The sequence below is a fragment of the Lactuca serriola genome, chromosome 8, assembly GCF_051521515.1.
Source record: "Lactuca serriola cultivar US96UC23 chromosome 8, Lser_US96UC23_V15, whole genome shotgun sequence".
Taxonomy (NCBI): Eukaryota; Viridiplantae; Streptophyta; class Magnoliopsida; order Asterales; family Asteraceae; genus Lactuca; species Lactuca serriola.
In genome coordinates this window covers 321,940,863-321,947,947 of record NC_136415.1, presented here as the reverse complement: position 1 = coordinate 321,947,947, position 7,085 = coordinate 321,940,863, and the positions used below count along the sequence as shown (strand labels likewise).

Here is a 7,085-nt window from a genome sequence, read left to right as displayed (position 1 = left end):
ATGACGGTAACCCTTACAAAAACTAGCAAACACATACAAATACACAATTTCCTTGTATGGTTTGGATTTTGGAAGACCAGTAACCGGAAAAGTTATGTTCTTCTTCAACATCCAAATGATTATATACAGAGGCGAAAATGAAATAGTCTTTCCATATTGGTTGCAAACGCTCAAACTGTTGTTATAACTACAAGTCTGTAGCCTAACCCGTAAGTCTCATATTTTAGTCATTGCTTCTATGTTTTTTGGATTTGATTTAATTTCTTTGATTTGATGAATGAGGAAGTTGAGTAATGGTTGGAAATTTAGTTTCTGATTAGACAGAGTAGATGAATTGCTATATTGAATTTTAAAAACGAATATTGGATATCCTGATTGATGATGCTTTGTGTGTTGTTGTTAAGCCGGCCCAATACATGGGCGGGTTCGACGGAGGCCCATAGAAGCAAAGAGGAAGGGGCATAAATTTAGCCCATGTTAATATCATAGGTATTATTTTAGCCCAAATTGAGTTCAACATCTCCCATCGGCTGCTGTGGAGTTTGCTAACTTCGACTCATGGGGTCTGGTTTCCTTCTTCCCAATCTGTCGCCTAGAAAGACGAAGGGGGTGTTTGATACCCGTCTGACTGGGTCTGACTGGGAATAAGGACGCTTCTACCCCTCTGTTATCTTTCTTCCCTCGTTATCCGATACCCATTCTTTCAAACGTAACCTAAAAAAAAAAGCGCAGACACAAAAATCGCCGCCTCCTCCATCGACAGCTAACCGCCATCTCACTCGTCGCTGCCATCTAGCCGCCATCTAGCTGCCGTCTCGCCGGCTAAAGAGAACTCGCCATCTCCGAGCAATTTCTCTCGCTTTCCCTGTCATTCAAGATCACTGTAATTCATCAAAAACGGGTAAGCTAATCTTCTCCTGTTATGTTAATACTATTTGAAATCAGAATCGCTTATGCTATCATGTTATGCAATCTGATGTATAATGTATAAAATCAGAATCCGATTTGCTCTAATAAATCTGAAATTTTAATTACCTGTATCAAATTGAAGCTTTCCCTTTCTTCTTAATAATTTTTGAAATCGGTTATGCTTGAGAGCTAGACTTTTATTTCTTGTTTGCCATTGTTGTTCACAAAGTTGTAGCTTTCCCTGTATCAAATTCCATAGAAACAACAGGAAGAATAATAATTGGTTTTGAAATAAAAAATTGATTTGATTTGAGTTGTTGCCCTTTTCTTGTGTGTCATATTTGTTTTGATTTGTTTTGAGTTGTTTCCCTGTATCAAATTGCATAGAAGCAAGTCACAACAGGAAGCTTTCCCTTTCTTCCTAATATTTTTTGAGGTTAATGTTTTAGGATTTGATTTGTTTTGAGTTGTTGCCCTTTTTGTGAAATCAGAAATCAAAAATTAGTTTTGAAATAAAAAATTGTTCTTTTCCTAATTTAAGCCCTGTTTTGCACAGCAACAGAAACTATAATTATTGGAGAATAATAATTTTCTTATGCAAAGCCCTTCAAATCTTCTTTCTCCATACATGATTTCACCTAACACCCAAAATCTCTTCAATAGGCTATTTGACTAGTTAAGATTCACACTTTCAAACTCAAATTCAAAACAAATATGCTGTATCATTTTATGTGATGACATTAATTTGGATTATGTGAGTTTAAGCAATTAAAACACTAATGATGAGTTACAAATTATGAGATACATAAAGTAAATATTTTATGTAAGAGATCATCTTTGTGAATTGTGACAAAGTAGTTTTTTTTTTTTTATATGGATACACGACTACCTTCCTATCCCATTATAATGGAATTTCCTAGGTATGTTGTTGTTTTTTATCAAGTAAATAGTTTTTCTTCCAAAACAGTAATTCTTAAAAATGTATATTTATATTTGTATAGACTAGTATGGATTAGTCGATGATAATTGATAATCCTGGGAAAGAGTATAAATGTGGAAATTTAGAGGGTCATTTTCCATTTAATATTTATATGGTTAGTTGGGACAGTTGGAAGTTTGGATGTACTTGTTTTTATAATTATTCAACAATTTAATCCATCACTATATATAACAGCAGGGTAAAATGGTCATTTTTCATCACTCAACACATTCAGTCAGATGTACAATCAAACAACAAGATTTCTTACTCAGTCAGGATTTCTTACCCAAACAGACCTTTCCCAGTCAGAACTTTCTCAGTCAGCAACTATCAAACGGGGCCGAAATGTCAGGATGTAGACGACGAGGAGTAGACTGGTTTTTTCAATCATCGATATCGGTCAAGAGGCTCTTATTCGGATACGCAATAACGGAGTACCCTCTCCCGTGAAGAACACAAGAAAGAACTGTAATATCTCTAAATTCTCCTCTCTCGTCTATCGATTCCTCTAAACTCTCCTCTCTTGTGTCTCGATTTCTGTCAAGAACACAAGAAATTTTCTGGACACCCTCTCCTATCCTCTCCGGTTTTTTGTGACCATTTCAATATCTCTCTTCTCTACGATCTAAAACTCATCATTCATCACCTATTTTCTTCGACTTATGATTTGGTTTTAATCTACTTCTAGGTGTACTTACTTTTGACTTTATATAACAAGTGGTGAAGTGGAGAATCGTTTCTAATTTTGACAGTGAACTAATAGTACTTGTTTCAGCTTTAAGATTATGTTACAAATGGATGAAGACAATTACATTTTTGTTATCTGATTTTGATATTATATAGACATTTATATAGAGACATTAGGGTTAGTGTGTTTGACATTTTGTATTTCTTTGCCTAGTATTATTTCATACGATTCATTTATTAATTATTGAAGAAATTAAACATGATTCTACGAGGACACTCAAAATAGAAAACAGAAATCGAGGATTACTTATAGGAATCATTAAATAAATATTTTGTTAGACAAATGAATGATTTTGTCGATAATCTAATCACACTTTGTTGAAAATGCCAATGTTAACTATGATATAGTAATTGATTTGTACGATTCAAAGAATGCACAAAGATACAAAGATACTGTTTTAGTCACCTTTGTAAGTTTTAGTTAAATGGACATGAATTCATTTGAAAAGAAAAACAGTTACATTTATTTTAATTGTTATCATGTATGTTTTTTTTTGCATTCAATGGAGTTTTGTAGACCATGACACTATGCAATATGGGACTTATTATCATTACCACACTTGCTCTCATTCTAATTCAGTTTCTCATGTTATTCACAGAATTGATTTTGATGCTCTATGGATCTACTCTTCAATGCTTACTCAACTAATACAAATGAAGATGAAGAAAATGAAAAACATCCACCTCCTCCCTTCAAACGAGCTAAACCTGAACTCCCACATACATCCATCAATTTTGATCATGGAAAACATATTTCCACGGAATCTTCAATTTCAGGAAGATACATTTCAAAGCGTGAACGTGCACTCATGGCTTCAGCTCCTCCTCAAATTCCCAATCCAGACCCCCATCTTCCTCAGCCTGTTCACCTGGTTCATTTTCATAAATCTAATAAATTTCATTATCTCAATATTCAACAAAAGCGTTTTATTTTCAGTTCAAGGAAGCATCTTGGATTCTTCCATAAGAAAAGACATTTTGTCATCGTTAAGGAATCCAAAAGGAGGAGGCAACGCGAATTCTGAGAGGAAGTCCACAGCTCTTATCGGCCATACAAAAGCTGTGAATGCTCTACAATGGTCAAACAGTCATTGTAAGTTTGTTACTCCCGATCTTTTCGTTAGGAATTAATGATCAGAAGAAGAAGAGAACATTTTGTGTGTTGAAGACTGCAGGTCATCTTCTTGCATCGTGTGGTATGGATTCTTCCATAAACATATGGAACGTTTGGAGCAATGAACAGAAGAAAGCACGGGTATTAAACGTTCATAGTGCAGCTGTGAAAGACATCAAGTGGTGTGAGAAAGGATTTTCTTTGCTTTCTTGTGGATATGATTGCACATCAAGATTGATAGATGTTGAAAAAGGGATAGAAACTCGGGTGTTTAAAGAGGATCAGGTTATTGGGGTTGTTAAATTTCATCCTAACAACTCCAACCTGTTTTTGTCCGGAGGATCAAAAGGTGTGATTCGTTTATGGGATATTAGAACTGGAAATGTGGTAAATCAATTTTCTCGAGGTCTTGGCCCAATTCTTGATGTGGAATTTATGAATGATACAAAACAGTTTATTTCTTCTAGTGATGAATCAAAAAGCAATGTTAGTGAGAATTCTATCATTGTTTGGGATGTTTCTCGACAACTTCCTCTATCCAATCAGGTAATAATATAACAAACAATCAAAATCAAAATACATGTCTTTTTCTTACATTTATTTTTGCTTATTATTTTCAGATCTATGTGGAAGCTTATACGTGTCCATGTATACGACATCATCCATACGACCCGTATTTTGTGGCACAATCAAATGGAAATTACATTGCAATATTTTCTTCCAAATCTCCATTTCGGCTCGATAAATACAAAAGATATGAAAGTCATTTTGTTTCTGGTTTTCCCATCAAATGCAATTTCAGTACAGATGGGAAAAAACTTGCGTCTGCTTCTTCGGATGGTTTTATTTACATATATAACACCAAGTCATGCCACCTCATCAACAAAATCAAAGCTTATGAACAAGCGTGTGTAGATGTTGCATTTCATCCCATTTTGTCTAATGTAATCGCTTCTTGCAGTTGGAATGGGGAAATATCAGTTTTTGAATAATTGGAAAATATGTATATCGTTTAATGTCGCATTCCAGTCTTGTACCCCACATACATGTATTATTGATGAGCTGTAATTGTATTGTTCTTGTGTTTGGGCAAATCAGATGTGACACTTTTAAAGCCGAAAACATTGCCGAATTGTTAGTTTGACTAGGTTTAATGAACCAAACATACATGACCCATCTCTAGTTTAGTATTTTTGTTTGCTTCAAAGTAGTTCAACAATATGCCAAAACATTATCGATGCTGTCTTATCTGTTTTATTTTCTATATTTAGATACTACAGAATATGTCGCATTGTGTTTGATGTGTATTAGACTGTTGTTGGACAAAAATTACAATTTTTTTGTTCCACTCAAGTAAGGTGAAACTAGATTCGATTTCAATTTTTTGTCTGTAGAAAAGATGTGAATGTCCGAACATATAAGTGTTGATGTCTCGTGACATACTTACAAACTTTTTGATGGCTTTATTGTGCGGTACGTCCGAACATCATAAGATTCTCATCTAGTGCATCGGGGGAAGTGGCATATGTTAGTTGACGAAGTGTGACAGTGTATTTTTTCAAGGGAGTAAAACCAACTGTACCTCTAGCATCTGCATGTTGTTGGAAATATGAACACGTTGTCGCGATCTCATTGACGATACGCCGAAACAAATGTTTGTGAATACACAACCACCGACGAAAATAATATCCTTCAAAAGCCGTGTGTATGAACCTATTTTTTATGTCGAACATTTTCGACATTTTGTTGACGTTGCTCTTCTATCTTCTATTCAGCCTCTTGAATGACCTCTATGGTCGATTCGAGCAACACAAAAAAAACTCGGCGATGAAGAAGATGAAGATGAAATTTTTAGAGAGAGTGAGGAAGAAGTCTTTGATGTGTTGTGTGAAGGAATGAGGGTTATATTTATAGTTATTTTTAAAATATAATTTTAAAAAAAGAGTCGTTAGTTGTTGATTGGTTGAAAGGAGGTTGCCAAACTCGGTAGAAATCCAACGAGTACCAAAGCCGAATAGAGGTTACCGAGGTAGTGGCACGGTGTTTGCCAAGTCTACCTTGGATTCGCCGAACCTCGCCGAGTACCACTCCATGCAACCTTAGAAATATGTAATTCGGGGTGTGTACTATTATCATAACCAATACTACCATTTTTTCAAACCTTAGTGGGATCCAGCCTTTGGTACAATAGGAATTGTTAGTCAACAAATGATGGACAAAATAAGTGGACGATGGATGAGTAAACTAAAAATATATTAATGAATAGGAAGGATGATGCAAATTGTATGAATAATGTAATGTCCCAAAAATATCAAATAAAATTTTCGTTTTTAGATCAACCAAAACATTCATTCATTTCTTTCCAGGGGTAATCAAAGAGTCAGATGTGTTTCAAAGTAACATCAGAATATTAACAAAATCATAAGTGCATAAATTCCAGTGGATGCGATGCAATCATATCAGTCCCTTCCCTTTGGAACTAGATGTACCTGAAACATTTAAAATCAGTAAGCACAAAGCTTAGTGAGTTCCCCAAAATACCACATTCTATACATATCAGTGGGCCAAAACCTAGGGTATATTTCAACCCATGTGAATGTTATGATCCAACCATAGTCTATTAATCACTTTTGTTGGTACAGCCCAACTGCAGTCTTTCCTATCATGATCCAACCATGGTCTTCCATGCAAGTGACAAAGACAAACATGTGTTGTGATCCAACCACAATCTTTCATACAAGTGTTGTGATCCAACCACAATCTTTTATACAAGTGTTATGATCCAACCACAATCTTTCATGCAAAACTCACAAGGACGATCTAGCAACTTACATAGTATAGTGAGAAAAAATCACCTCGCACATGATATCGAATACACCGCTCGCAGAGATGAGAAACTGATGCTGTGCCATACCTATCAAAACATCCAAGGTAAAACTTAGTCGACCTTCTAAAACTATCCTTCGGACCAAAAGTCACCAAAGTAAAAAAAGGTCAACGGTTAAATTCAACTTAAGTGACCACCATGTCGTAGTCAACCCATGGCCATTTTGTGGCCATCCAACTCAGTTATGATAAAAAACAACCACCACGTCGTGGTAGTATCCAGATAAAACAGTCACAAAATTTCCCCTTTCCACATCGTGGCATCCATCTAGCCACACTGTGGCTACCACATTTGGACAACTCAATGAGTTATGTCCTTTATCTAAAAAGCTCCTTGTCTAAACTTTCCAGTAAGCTTCTTGGGACCCTAAAGGTCCATAAAAATCCAAACTTTATGGACATGCTTGAACCATGCATGTCCTTCCCTAAACTAGGTCAAAAATATGATAA

General features: G+C 35.4%; 1 pseudogene across 1 annotated transcript; it reads left to right on the top strand.

The window, feature by feature from the left end:
• Positions 1-532: 532 nt before the first annotated feature.
• LOC145065635 (uncharacterized) lies at positions 533-4,871 on the top strand (annotated as a pseudogene). Its single transcript, XR_013688499.1, has 5 exons — positions 533-901; positions 3,235-3,507; positions 3,573-3,728; positions 3,811-4,295; positions 4,370-4,871. The product of XR_013688499.1 is annotated as an uncharacterized LOC145065635 (transcript).
• The last annotated feature ends 2,214 nt before the right edge of the window (positions 4,872-7,085 follow it).